The sequence below is a fragment of the Lontra canadensis genome, unplaced genomic scaffold (genome assembly GCF_010015895.1).
Source record: "Lontra canadensis isolate GAN:19392208 unplaced genomic scaffold, GSC_riverotter_1.0 scaffold112, whole genome shotgun sequence".
In the NCBI taxonomy this organism is placed as follows: domain Eukaryota; kingdom Metazoa; phylum Chordata; class Mammalia; order Carnivora; family Mustelidae; genus Lontra; species Lontra canadensis.
In genome coordinates, this window is record NW_022631106.1 from 3,683,539 (window position 1) to 3,699,081 (window position 15,543).

The window sequence follows — 15,543 nt, forward strand, 5'->3', positions numbered from 1 at the left end:
TTTATTTCTTTATGCTGGTAATAAATAATTATAACAGAAATTTTAAAAAACAGTTCCATTTACAATAGCACTAAAAGGAATAAGACATTTAGCAATTAGTTTAACCAAGGAGATGAAAGATTTGTACATTGAAAACTATGAAGCAGGGCTGAAAGAAATTAAAAGAGACCTAAATAAATGGAAAGACATTTCTTGTCCATGAATGAGAAGACAATACTATAAGGATGCCACTACCCAAAGTGCAATGAAATCTCTATCATAACCCCAATGGTATTTTTTTTTTTTTTTTGCAGAAATGGAAAAGCTGATTCTAAATTCATATGGAGTTTCAAGAGTTCCCAGTAGCCAAAACAACCCTGAAAGAGAACAAAGTTGGGAAATTCACCCTTTCTAATGTCAAATGAACTACAAAGCTATGATAATCACAACAGTGTGGCTGGCATAAGGACAGACATAGACAAATAGAATAGAATTGAAAATATAGAAATAAAACCTCTTATTTTGGTCAAGGACATTCAACAAGGACTATTCAGTGGTAGAAAAATGTAGTTTTTCCCACAAATGGTGCCAGGAAGACTGAATATCCACACACAAAAGAATCAGTTGGAACCATCCTTTAGACTATATATAAAAATCAATTCAAAATGGGTCAAAGACTTAAATTTAAGAGCTAAAGCCATTAAACTTTTAACAGTAAACTAGGAATAACTCTTCCTTGGATTTGACAATGGTCTCTTAAGAATGACACCAAAGGCACAGGCAGGGGAGTTTGGCTGGCTCAGTCAGTAGAGCATGTGACTCTTGATCTCAGCATCACGAGTTCAAGCCCCACCTTGGGTGTGGAGCCTACATAAAAACAAAACAAAACAAAACAAAAAAAAGCATAGCTACAAAAGAAAAAAATAGATAAATTGGACATCATAAAAATTCAAAACTTTTGTGCATCAAAAACACTATTAATAATGAAAGACAAGCAATGAAATAATAATAAATATTTGCAAAGTATGTATGTGATAGGGGCTTAATGTCCAGAATATATAAATAATTCCTACAACTCAAAAACAAAAGAACAATCAACCCATTTTTAATATGGGCAAAAAAGGGGCATCTGGGTGGCTTAGTCAGTTAAGCATCCAACTCTTGATTTTGGCTCAGGTCATGATTTCAGGGTTGTCAGATGGAGCCCTGAATCAGGCTCTGTGCCCAGCATGGAGTCTGCTTTTTGCTCTCCCTCTGCTCCCCCCCTTCTCCTCCTGCTTCTATTCTCTCTCTCTCTCTCTCAAATAAGTAAATAAGATCTTTAAAAGAATAATAAAATGGGCAAAAAAGATACACAAATGACCAATGAACACATGAAAAGACGTTCAACATCATTAGTCATTAGGGAAATGCAAGTCAAACCCACAACGAGATACCATTTCACACCTACCAGAATGGCTATAATAAAAAACAAACAAAAGCAGAAAATAACAAGTGTTGGCAAAGATGTGGAAGGATTGTAACCCTTGTACATTATTGGTGAGAATATAAAATGGTACAGCAGCTCTGGAAGACAGTTTGCTGATTCCTTAAAAAGCTAAGTGTAGAATTACCATATGACCTATCATATAATTCCATTCCTATATATAAACTCAAAGAATTGAAAAAAGGAACTCAGGTACTTGTTCATTAATGTTCACAGCAGCATATTGATATTAGCCAAAAAGTGGAAAAAACTCAACTGTCTTTCAACAAATGAATAGATGTTTTATATTAGGGTTCTCTAGAGAAACAACAGATGATAGATGCAAACAAATAGATGGATATAGAGATACACAGATATAAAGGGATTTGTTATAAGGTATTGGTTCACATGATTAATGAGGCTGAGAAGTCCCATGGTCTACTATCTGCAAAGCTAAAGACCCAGGAAATTTGGTGGTATAGTCCAAAGACCTAAGAGCTGGAGAGCCAATGGTATAGACTCCAGTCAAAGTCTGAAAGTCTGAGAACCAGGAGTACTAAGGGAAGGAAATCAATATCCCAACTAATCAGTCAAGCAGAGAGAAAATTTACCTTTCCATTGGCCTTTTGTTCTACTTTGGCTCTCAACAAACTGGATGATGCCCACCCACACTGGAGAGGGCCATCTGCTTTACTCAGTCCATCAGTTCAAAGGTTAATCTCCTCAAGAAACACCCTCACAGACACACCCAAATACAATCCATGATGCAGTCAAATTGACACATATAACTAACCATTACAATAAATAAATAAATAAATATGATATATACATGGAATGGATGTTATTCAGCCACAAAAAGAAATGAAGTTCTGGGGAGGGAGTCAAGATGGCGGAGAAGTAGCAGGCTGAGACTACATCAGGTAGCAGGAGATCAGCTAGATAGCTTATCTAAAGATTGCAAACACCTACAAATCCAATGGGAGATCGAAGAGAAGAAGAACAGCAATTCTAGAAACAGAAAATCAACCACTTTCTGAAAGGTAGGACTGGCGGAGAAGTGAATCCAAAGCGACGGGAAGGTAGACCGCGGGGGGAGGGGCCGGCTCCCGGCAAGCAGCAGAGCAACGGAGCACAAAATCAGGACTTTTAAAAGTCTGTTCTGCTGAGGGACATCGCTCCAGAGGCTAAACTGGAGTGAACCCCACGCAGGGTCAGCGTGGCCTCAGGTCCCGCAGGGTCACAGAAGGATCGGGGGTGTCTGAGTGTTGCAGAGCTTGCAGGTATTAGAACGGGGAAGCTGGCTACAGAGACAGAGCTGAGGAGTAAGCTCTCAGCTCGGAGCGCTCAGCTACGCTCAGCGCTCAGCTCAGCTTGAACCGCTTGCAGGCTAGGTGAGCTCAGAGCGTTGTCGGAGGCCAGGGAGATGGGAGTAATTGGGCGCTATTCTCTGAGGGTGCACTGAGGAGTGGGGACCCGAACTCTCGGCTGCTCCGGGTCGGAGACTGGGAGGCCGCCATTTTCATTCCCGTCCTCCGGAACTCTACAGAAAACATTCAGGGAACAAAAGCTCCTGAAAGCAAACCCGAGCTGATTACTCAGCCAGGCCCCTGGTAAGGGCAGTGCACTCCTTCATATACTCTTATCTGGATAAAATGACAAGGTGGAAAAATTCACCACAAAAAAAAAAAAGAACAAGAGGTAGTACTGAAGGCTAGGGACCTAATCAATACAGACATTGGTAATATGTCAGATCTAGACTTCAGAATGACGATTCTCAAGGTTCTATCCAGGCTTGAAAAAAGCATGGAAGATCTTAGAGAAACCCTCTCGGGAGATATAAAAGCCCTTTCTGGAGAAATAAAAGAACTAAAATCTAACCAAGTTGAAATCAAAAGAGCTATTAATGAGGTGCAATAAAAAATGGAGGCTCTCACTGCTAGGATAAATGAGGCAGAAGAAAGAATTAGCAATATGGAAGACCAAATGACAGAGAATAAAGAAGCTGAGCAAAGAAGGGACAAAGAGCTACTGGACCACAAGGGGAGAATTCGAGAGATAAGTGACACCATAAAACGAAACAACATTAGAATAATTGGGATTCCAGAAGAAGAAAGAGAGAGGGGAGCAGAAGGTATATTGGAGAGAATTATTGGAGAGAATTTCCCTAATATGGCAAAGGGAACAAGCATCAAAATCCAGGAGGTGCAGAGAACCCCCCTCAAAATCAACAAGAATAGGTCCACAACCCGTCACCTAATAATAAAATTTACAAGTCTTAGTGACAAAGAGAAAATCCTGAAAGCAGCCCAGGAAAAGAAGTCTGTAACATACAATGGTAAAAATATTAGATTGGCAGCAGACTTATCCACAGAGACCTGGCAGGCCAGAAAGAACTGGCATGATATATTCAGAGCACTAAACGAGAAAAACATGCAGCCAAGAATACTATATCCAACTAGGCTATCACTGAAAATAGAAGGAGAGATAAAAAGCTTCCAGGACAAACAAAAACTGAAAGAATTTGTAAACACCAAACCAGCTCTATAGGAAATATTGAAAGGGGTCCTCTAAGCAAATAGAGAGCCTAAAAGTAGTAGATCAGAAAGAAACAGAGACAATATACAGTAACAGTCACCTTACAGGCAATACAATGGCACTAAATTCATATCTCTCAATGTTAATGGGCTAAATGCCCCAATCAAAAGACACAGGGTATCTGAATGGATAAAAAAACAAAACCCATCTATATGTTGCCTACAAGAAACTCATTTTAGACCTGAAGACATCTGCAGATTTAAAGTGAGGGGGTGGAAAACAATTTACCATGCTAATGGACATCAGAAGAAAGCAGGGGTGACAATCCTTATATCAGATCAATTAGATTTTAAGCCAAAGACTATAATAAGAGATGCAGAAGGACACTATATCATACTCAAAGGGTCTGTCCAACAAGAAGATCTAACAATTTTAAATATCTATGCTCCTAATGTCGGAGCAGCCAACTATATAAACCAATTAATAACAAAATCAAAGAAACACACCCACAATAATACAATAATGGTAGGGGACTTTAACACTCCCCTCACTGAAACGGACAGATCATCCAAGCAAAAGATCAACAAGGAAATAAATGACACACTGGACCAGATGGACATCACAGATATATTCAGAACATTCCATCCTAAAGCAACAGAATACACATTCTTCTCTAGTGCACATGGAACATTCTCCAGAATAGATCACATCCTGGGTCCTAAATCAGGTCTCAACTGGTATCAAAAGATTGGGATCATTCCCTGCATATTTTCAGACCACAATGCTCTGAAGCTAGAACTCAATCACAAGAGGAAATTTGGAAAGAACCCAAATACATGGAGACTAAACAGCATCCTTTTAAAGAATGAATGGGTCAACCAGGAAATTAAAGAAAAATTGAAAAAATTCATGGAAACAAATGATAATGAAAACACAACGGTTCAAAATCTGTGGGACACAGCAAAGACAGTCCTGAGAGGAAAATATATAGCGGTACAAGCCTTTCTCAAGAAACAAGAAAGGTCTCAGGTACACAACCTAACCCTACACCTAAAGGAGCTGGAGAAAGAACAAGAAAGAAACCCTAAACCCAGAAGGAGAAGAGAAATCATAAAGATCAGAGCAGAAATCAATGAAATAGAAAAAAAAAAAAAAAAAGAGCAAATCAATGAAACTAAGAGATGGTTCTTTGAAAGAATTAATAAGATTGATAAACCCCTGGCCAGACTTATCAAAAAGAAAAGAGAAAGGACCCAAATAAATAAAATCATGAATGAAAGAAGAGAGATCACAACTAACACCAAAGAAATATAGACAATTATAAGACCATACTATGAGCAACTCTATGCCAACAAATTTGACAACCTGAAAGAAATGGATGCATTCCTAGAGACATATAAACTACCACAACTGAACCAGGAAGAAATAGAAAACCTGAACAGACCCATAACCAGTAGGGAGATTGAAACAGTCATCAAAAATCTCCAAACAAACAAAAGCCCAGGGCCAGAAGGCTTCCCAGAGGAATTCTACCAAACATTTAAAGAAGAACTAATTCTTATTCTCCTGAAACTGTTCCAAAAAAATAGAAATGGAAGGAAAACTTCCAAACTCATTTTATGAGGCCAGCATCACCTTGATCCCAAAACCAGACAAGGATCCCATCAAAAAAGAGAACTACAGACCAATATCCTTGATGAATACAGATGCGAAAATTCTCACCAAAATTCTCACTAGCCAATAGGATTCAACAGTACATTAAAAAGATTATTCACCACGACCAAGTGGGATTTATTCCAGGGCTGCAAGGTTGGTTCAACATCTGCAAATCAATGTGATACAACACATTAATAAAAGAAAGAACAAGAACCATATGATACTCTCAATAGACGCCGAAAAAGCATTTGACAAAGTACAGCATCCCTTCCTGATCAAAACTCTTCAAAGTGTAGGGATAGAGGGCACATACCTCAATATTATCAAAGCCATCTATGAAAAACCCACCGCAAATATCATTCTCAATGGAGAAAAACTGAAAGCTTTTCCGCTAAGGTCAGGAACACGGCAGGGATGTCTATTATCACCACTGCTATTCGACATAGTACTAGAAGTCCTAGCCTCAGCAATCAGACAACAAAAGGAAATTAAAGGCATCCAAATCAGCAAAGAAGAAGTCAAACTATCACTCTTTGCAGATGATATAATACTATATGTGGAAAACCCCAAAGACTCCACTCCAAAACTACTAGAACTTGTACAGGAATTCCGTAAAGTGTCAGGATATAAAATCAATGCACAGAAATCAGTTGTATTTCTCTACACCAACAATAAGACAGAAGAAAGAGAAATTAAGGAGTCAATCCCATTTACAATTGCACCCAAAACTATAAGATACCTAGGAATAAACCTAATCAAAGAGGCTAAGAATCTATACTCAGAAAACTATAAAGTACTCATGAAAGAAATTGAGGAAGACACAAAGAAATGGAAAAATGTTCCATGCTCCTGGATTGGAAGAACAAATATTGTGAAAATGTCTATGTTACCTAAAGCAATCTACACATTTAATGCAATCCTATCAAAATCCCATCCATTTTTTTCAAAGAAATGGAACAAATAATCCTAAAATTTATATGGAAACAGAAAAGACCTCGAATAGCCAAAGGAATATTGAAAAAGAAAGCCAAAGTTGGTGGCATCACAATTCCAGACTTCAAGCTCTATTACAAAGCTGTCATCATCAAGACAGCATGGTACTGGCACAAAAACAGACACATAGATCAATGGAACAGAATAGAGAGCCCAGAAATAGACCCTCAACTCTATGGTCAACTGATCTTCGACAAAGCAGGAAAGAATGTCCAATGGAAAAAAGACAGCCTCTTCAATAAATGGTGCTGGGAAAATTGGACAGCCACATGCAGAAAAATGAAATTGGATCATTTCCTTACACCACACACAAAAATAGACTCAAAATGGATGAAGGACCTCAATGTGAGAAAGGAATCCATCCAAATCCTTGAGGAGAACACAGGCAGCAACCTCTTTGACTTCAGCTGCAGCAACTTCTTCCTGGGAACATCGCCAAAGGCAACAGAAGTAAGGGCAAAAATGAACTATTGGGATTTCATCAAGATCAAAAGCTTTTGCACAGCAAAGGAAACAGTCAACAAAACCAAAAGACAACTGACAGAAGAGGAGAAGATATTTGCAAACAACATATCAGATAAAGGGCTAGTGTCCAAAACCTATGAAGAACTAATCAAACTCAACACCCAAAGAACAAATAATCCAACCAAGAAATGGGAAGAAGACATGAACAGACATTTCAGCAAAGAAGACATCCAGATGGCCAACAGACACATGAAAAAGTGCTCCACATCACTCGGCATCAGGGAAATACAAATCAAAACCACAATGAGATATCACCTCACACCAGTCAGAATGGCTAAAATTAACAAGTCAGGAAATGACAGATGCTGGCGAGGATGCGGAGAAAGGGGAACCCTCCTACACTGTTGGTGGGAATGCAAGCTGGTGCAACCATTCTGGAAAACAGCATGGAGGTTCCTCAAAATGTTGAAAACAGAACTACCCTATGACCCAGCAATTGCACTACTGGGTATTTACCCTAAAGATACAAACGTAGTGATCCGAAGGGGCACGTGCACCCGAATGTTTATAGCAGCAATGTCTACAATAGCCAAACTATGGAAAGAACCTAGATGTCCATCAACAGATGAATGGATAAAGAAGAGGTGTTATATATACACAATGGAATACTATGCAGCCATCAAAAGAAATGAAATCTTGCCATTTGTGACAACGTGGATGGAACTAGAGGGTATCATGCTTAGCGAAATAAGTCAATCGGAGAAATACAACTATCATATGATCTCCCTGATATGAGGGAGAGGAGATGCAACATGGGGGGTTAAGGGGTAGGAGAAGAATAAATGAAACAAGATGGGATTGGGAGGGAGACACACCATAAGTGACTCTTAATCTCACAAAACAAACTGAGGGTTGCTGGGGGGAGGGGGGGTTGGGAGAGGGAGGTTGGGTTATGGACATTGGGGAGGGTATGTGCTATGGTGAGTGCTATGAAGTGTATTAACCTGGCGATTCACAGACCTGTACCCCTGGGGATAAAAATATATGTTTATAAAAAATAAAAATTAAAAAAAAAAAAAAAGAAATGAAGTTCTATTCTTTTCCTGCTGCTGTGGAGTCATGTGGAGGTGAGAGACTATGTGCACCAAGATTCAGCTCCACCTATAACCCACTGCCATGGCCAAGGAAAGCATTATTACTGGAGGTGTAATGGATATTTAATACTACTTTACAAGAGATGCTGAAGAACACTCTCATCCACAATGGCCTAGCACATGGAATTTGAAAAGCTGCCAAAGTCTTAGACAAGCACCAAGCCCATCTTTGTGTGCTTGCTTCCAGCTGTGATGAACCTATGTATGTCAGTTGGTGGAGGCCCTTTGTGCTGAACACCAAATCAACCTAATTAAGGTTGATGACAACAAGAAACTAGGGGAATGTGTAGACCTCTACAAAGACAGAAAACCCCACAAAGTGATTGGTTGCAGTTGTGTGGTGGTTAAGGTCTATGACAAAGAGTCTCAGCTAAGGATGTCATCAAGGAATACCTTCAGTACAAGAAATGAATAAATAAAAAACTTGGTTTTTTTCCTCAAAAAAAAAAAAAAGTTGTGTAATGTAAATGAAACTTGAAAATATTAAGCTAAGTGAAATAAGTCAGAAACAAAAGGACAAATACTGTATAATTCTACTTATATGAAATACTTAGATTAGACAAATTCATAGAAAATAGATCAGAGGTTGTATATGTTGGGCAGAGGTAGAATGGGGAGTTAATGCTTAATGGGTACAGAGTTTCTATTTGGGATGATGAAAAAAAAATGGAACCAGATAGTGGTGATGGCGTATATGAAATTAATGCTACTGAATTAGTACCCTTAAAAAATACAAAAATGTACAAAAAACATGGCAAATTTTGTTATATATATTTCATTCCAATAAAAATTGGTTTAACATAGTTGATTATATTCACAGTAAAGAAAAACCATATGATTGCTTCAATAGGTGTAGAAAAATCATTTGATAAAATTCAAAACCCATTCATAAAAAATACTTTAAGAAACATAGAAATAGAAGAGAACTTCCTTAATCTGAAAAAGGGTATTGTGCCAGTCATCAATTTATTGCCTCTCAGCTCCAAAATCACCCTTCAGTACCTGCTCTGTGATGGACTGAATTCTAGAAGCACTTTTCCTTCATTGTAAGTACATGGAACTTTGCCAAAAGAGGGTGTTGGAGTGACACTGCAAGGGAAAGATGGTTTCTCTACCTGACTCCAAAGTATAGTGTTTTGCTTTTTCTTGCTTCTGCTGCACACAGGTCAGAGGTGTAAGTGTGTGGGCACATTTGGGGGTGCTCTGCTCCAGTTGTGTGCTCAGAGCATGTAGTCCTCAGCAATCTTGCAGCCTCAGCCCAGGTCCAGTTATGGCCTTCCCATGGTCTTCCAAGATTCTGGCCTCATAAACATAGTGGAAACCTAACTCTTTTACACCAGCCTTGAATCGCCTGAGTCCTAAAGGGTTGATACTGTTTGTCTCTCAGCTACTGCCCTGTGCTAGCCTGAGCAACCCAGAAAACTTCTCCACCAATCACAGTGTTGCAATCACATGATTTACAATGAGGGACGCACTGCAACCTTGGGAAGGGAGCTCCCTTTCCAAGTTTGTTCTTACTTGGATACTCTCCTTCAGCTCTTTGTGTCCTTTAACATTATCTCTACATCTTCATAGTTACCCTCCTATCATGGTTTCATAATTCATTGTCTTGAACTTTCCGTTTAAATTACTGTGTTGTTTTCTCATTGGGACTGACTGGTTGAAGACCGATACAAGTACTTACAAAATATCTATGGTAAACATCATACTTAACAGTTAATGCTGAAAGTTTTCCCTTTGAAATTAAGAATAAGACAAGAAAGCATGCTATCACCATTTCAGCCCACTGTACTAGCCATTGTAATATGACAAGAAAAAAAGGCATATGGATTGGAAAAGAAGAAAGGAAATTTTCATTATTCACAGATTATAACGATATACATTTAAAAGTCCAAAATGATATTCAATTATTTAAATATATGTAATTAGCAAGATTACTGGCTGGAAAGTCAACATACAAAAAAAATCTATGATATTTGTATCATTTACATAATGATATAATTGTATGTATAATTATTAATATAATTGTATTTCTAATGTAGTTATAAACATAATAATATAATTATATAAGAAAAGAAACTTTAAAAATACTATTAACAAAAATATAAAAATATTAAATACTTAGCAATAAATGTAACAAAAGATGTGCAAAAACTATGACATTATTGTGAAAAATTGAAGACATCTTAAAAAATGGATATACCAGTTCATGAAGTCACAGACTCAATATTGTGAAGATGACAATTCTTCCCCAAAACTGATATATAGATTCAAGACAATTATAACTGAAATTCTTATAAGTTTTTTGTTATTGTTGTATATATAGGAAACTGACTACCTTATTTTAAACATGTATATGGAAATAAATAATTGATAAAGAGCCAAGACACTTTTAAAGAGAAAAGCAAGGAAGGAAGGTTTGCTCTTTCAAATATCAAGAGTCATTATAAAGGTAAAATAATTAAAGTAGTATGACATTGGCATAAACATAGAGATGAATGGAACAGAATAGAGTCCCACAACAGACTGATGCGTACACAAACTTGACAAATTTGTCACAGTAGAGAGTGGGTGAACCACAGTATTTTAAATAAATTGTGTTGGGGAAAACTGGATATCCATGTGATTAAAAAAAAAAGAAAGAAACTTTGTCCCCATGTCACTGCACAAAAAAACCAACTGCAGATAAATTACAGACTTAGATGTGAAAGCCAAACAATAACAAAAAATCACACTGAATAATAATAAAAAACATATAAAAAGAGGAAAATAGGGCACCTGGGTGGCTCAGTGGGTTAAGCCTCTGCCTTCAGCTCAGGTCATGGTCTCAGGGTCCTGTGATGGAGCCCTGCATTGGGCTCTCTGCTCAGCAGGGAGCCTGCTTCCCCTACTCTCTCTGCCTGCCTCTCTGCCTACTTGTGATCTCTCTCTCCCTGTCAAATAAATAAATAAAATCTTAAAACAAAACAAAACAAAACAGGAAAATATCTTCATGACTTCAAGGTAGGGGAACATTTCTTACACAACTATAAAAAGCACTAACCAAAGGAAAAGATTAATAAATAGGGCTACATTAAATAAGAACTTCTGTATATCAAAAGATGCTGGTCAACCAGTTTGTACCCAAAAGGACTCCTCCAAACCCCAAAACAAAAGATAGACAACTCAATGGACAAATGAGAAAAAAAACAAGGATAAGCACTTAGCAAAAGAGAATATCCACAGTCCCAAAACATAGGAAATGGGACTCTACTTCATTAATAATTAGAGAAATGAAAATTAAAACTACAATGAGATACTATCACACTGACAACACCAAAGGTAAGTGTGGGTATGGAACACTGGAAATCTCCTTCACTGCTGGGGTCCAGGGATGTGTGTAAATTCCAGAAACAAAATTGAGAGCTAGTCGGTCTTGTCTCTCATATTCCATGATTCAGAATTCACTTCTACGTGGAATTCCTAACAAAAACACTTGCACATGGGCACCAAAATATGTGAACAGGAATGTCCACAGCAGCACTGCTCAGAGTAACTCCAAACTGGACAACCCAAGTATCTGACAATTGCACAAGGGATAAAGAAATTATGTAGGCAGGGTGAGGCATAATGAGTAAAGGGAATCATTAGGCACAAACTTCCAGTTATAAAATAAGTAAGTTGGGGCACCTGGGTGGCTCCATTGGCTAAGCATCTGACTCTTGATTTTGGCTTAGGTCATGATCTCAGGGTCATGAGATTGAGCCCTGCATCAGGCTCTATGCTCAGAAGGGAGTCTGCTTGGAATTCTCTTTCTCTCTCTCCCTCTGTCCCTCCCACTGCTCCGCCTCCCCACATGCTCTCTCTCTTCCTCTAAAATAAAGAACTGTATCTTTAAAATTATACAAATAAAATAAAAAATAAAATAAGTTATGGGGATGTAATGCATAGCATGCTAACTATAATAATACTGTACTGTGTATTTGAAAGTTGTCAAGAGAGCAAACCTTAAAAGTCCTCAACAGAAGAAAAAAAAGGAAAAAATTTTTTGTAGCTGTGTATGGTGATGAACATTAACTAGATTTTTGATAATCCTTTCACAATATATCCAAATATTAAATCATTATGTTGAACACCTGAAACTAATACAATGTTACATGTCAATTAGTCAATTATATATTAATAAAATAATAGAATTATTGTATATTTATATAATGAAATAATATACAACATAAAAATGAATGCACTATAGCTTCATGCAATGACATGAATTCCATAAACATAATAATAAGTCAAAGAAGCCAAACACACAATGTATATACTCTATAATTCCATCTATAGGAAGTTCAGAAAATGAGCAAAACTAAATTATAGTGTTTAATAATACATGTTTAAGTGGTAAAAGTATAAACAAAGGCTAGGAAATTATTACTATGACCTTTAAGTTAGTACTTACTCTAGAAAAAGACAAAGTACTAGTGATCAGGACAGAGCGTGATGAGGATTTCATGGGTGTTGAAGCATTCTAGTTTTTGACCACTTGGCGATCACTTGGAGGTTAACTCTGAGAATTCATTGAGCTGTATATTTTTTTGTAAATGTCTGTAGTTCATGTTTTAAAGGGCTAAAAGGGGGGGCACCTGAGTGGCTTAGTTGGTTGAGCGTCCAACACTTGGTTTCAGTTTAGGTCCTGATCTCAGGGTCCTGGGATGGAGCCCTGCATCTGGCTTCATGCTCAGCAGGGAGTCTGCTTCAGGATTCTCTCTCCCTCTGCCCCTCCCCACTGACTCTTGCATGTTTTCTCTCTCTCTCAAATAAATAAATAAACCTTTAAAGGAAAAAAATATTTAAGGGGTAAAAAAACAGATGACTGCCTGGCAGCACTGAGGGTGTGGTAGACAAACCACATTTTACTAAGTCTTCAATCTAATGACCTGTCTTGCAGTGTGTAGGAGCCTGGGAGTGCGAGATGTGGAGAAGGAGGATGGCAATGACCCAGGATGGGGACTGGTTTGTCAGGACTGTGGAAGCCTGCCAGGGAGGAGTAGGGAGAAGAAATCACACATCCTTGAAATTGCAGTCCCTGAAGCAGACATTCAGGCATACATAAACTCAATTAGTCAAATGCCCTAGGAGATTAGAAGGTGAAAAGACCAAAGATCACAGGGAGAAGAGTAAGTTCACAGATAGTGAACTTACACACAGTGGAAGTCTGGAAGAAGCAAAGGTAGACACAGAAGCAGAGCTTCAGTGAATATTGCAGCAAAATGCAGTGTAATGATACCACATACACAGAAACAAGGCTCTTTTAGCCTGCTATGCACGCATTCATTCATTCATTCATTCAAGTCTTTATTGAGTCTCAGGAACTATTCTAGGTACATAGAGAATATTAGGAGTTACAAGGCAGTTCTCTTTAGTTTTAACTAAGATAAGACACACCCTCACGAACATTGATGTTATAGTTCAAGATTTCACTGCTGGAGGGATAAAGCCCCAACTCACCCCCACACAAAGCATACAAGCTCCACCCCAGTTTGGCCCCTTGCCAGTGGCATCTCCCCATGGGTGTCTGCTGTTCCCCAGAGAAGTCATTTTCACTCATCCTGTGACCATATGTAGGCACAGTTCTATGCACTTTATTCATTCTCACAACTTTAAGAGGCCAGCACCATTATTATCCACACTGTCCAGGTGAAGTAACTTCTTCATGTTCACGAAAGCTTATAGGAACTGGGGCCAGGATTCCAGGTCTGGCTCCAAAGCATATGCTCTCCACAAGTACAACTGGGTCACAGTCATCTTTCTCTGGCCCCAGACATGTTCAAACCCTTTCATGTCTCTGCAGCTTTGGATTTTCTCCCTGTTGCCTTACCCACAAATGCAGCAAGAAGGCTGCCACCTCTGTGCCACCTTCCACAGCCACTTTCTTGGGTCATTCTCTACCTTCCTCCTCTATGGCCTCATCTTTCATGGGCCTCTCCTAACTTCTAACATGTCCCTATATGTCCTCAAGGGCAGGAACCTTGATTTGTTTGTCATTAGGTCTTCTCCAGGATCTGTCACACATGAGATCACAGGTGATGCTGAACTTGATCCAAAGAAAAATGTAAATCCTAAATAAGTGGAGTCCATACTGAGAGTCATCAACGTTAGAAGAAAGAGAGGGTCCTGTAGTCTGAGGTAGCCTGGGGAATTCTTCTGAAAGGAGTAGCCCCTGGCTAGACCGTAAGGGATGAGCAAAACCTGTACCACTGAGGCCAAGAGACTCCAGTGCACAGGGTGTGTGCAGATGTTGGTCTTTAAATCAAACTTGCTAGAGCACAGGCTGCAGGCAAGATACTCCAGTGCACAGGGTGTGTGCAGATGTTGGTCTTTAAATCAAACTTGTTAGAGCACAGGCTGCAGGCAAAAATCAGGGATCAAGAGGCAAGAATATCAAACTGCCAATACAAACACCTACCCCAGGATCTTAAGTTCTTCCTAAGTAAATCCAGAAAAACCAGAACACTTCTGAGTACAAGAGACCTGGAGGGGGAAAAAAAAGATTAATCAGATTTAGATTTTTTTATACTTTCTATTGGATAATATGAATATGGTACATAATTAACTGCAAGGTTGGAACTGCTCTGACTCTGGCAGTGTTTTAAACACATCAGTATCAGCATATAGAGATTTCACTGCATTTTCTTGGCAACCAGGCCATCTGAGTTGTTGTCATCAATCAGGGCCTGGCCTGAGATCTAAAATGTCCATGTGATGACCATTGTGCCAACAGCGAGCTCCTCCCCAGGTTTCTCATAGTTTTGGTACAAACAGTCCTGCCATATGCAGGCTCCTGCTAAGAAAGGACGGCACTGACCATACAAAAGGGACATTTCCTGAGAGGGACATAGGGTGGATTTCTATGTCACCTTTTTTGCGGGGGCGTGGTTCTGGAAAGTATATGCCACCGGGTTTAGGTTACTGATGGAATGTCTTTGCAAACCAGACTGAATGGACTAGAAGGGTTGAGTTTTCTACTCCAGAGGTTGTACCTCCTGTCCTGTCTAGCCTTTGCTCTTATTATCACCTTTCTTCTAGGTGAATGAGAAGAACATAAGGAATGTATAAATACTATTAGAACATAAGAAATGTATAAATATTATGTCCACAAAAGAAAAACTCTTCATTATTCTTCATAAGACCCCAGACCCACCAGAACATCCTTGAGGTGTGTGAGAGAGGCCCACCTGACTGCCTATCCCTAAAAGAGAATCAATTATAGGTAGAAAGGTTGTCATCAAGTGAGAAAATCTTTCCTTTTACTTCTACATA

At 38.7% G+C, this 15,543-nt stretch overlaps 1 pseudogene; it reads left to right on the forward strand.

The window, feature by feature from the left end:
* The first annotated feature begins 8,269 nt into the window (after positions 1 to 8,269).
* LOC116856801 lies at positions 8,270 to 8,658 on the forward strand (annotated as a pseudogene).
* The last annotated feature ends 6,885 nt before the right edge of the window (positions 8,659 to 15,543 follow it).